We start from the raw sequence: 217 nt of genomic DNA on the forward strand, positions 1-217 counted from the left end.
GGCTGTCCTTACTTATAAGCATCAATACACCGTTACTACTGGCTCTCAAGAGCTCACTCGGTTGTGGCGGCACGTCGACCCTCTCCGTGAATCATGGCGTGCGTCCAGAGTTGACTTGAACCAGATTTGGACTCTCTCTGAGCTTTGCCATGGCTCTGACTGACTTAAGGAACTTTTTGCGGCTTTGAACCGCGACGCTGCTTCGGAGCAAAGAGTA

Source organism: Plasmopara halstedii, assembly GCF_900000015.1.
Source record: "Plasmopara halstedii genome assembly, contig: Scaffold_42, whole genome shotgun sequence".
In the NCBI taxonomy this organism is placed as follows: Eukaryota; Oomycota; class Peronosporomycetes; order Peronosporales; family Peronosporaceae; genus Plasmopara; species Plasmopara halstedii.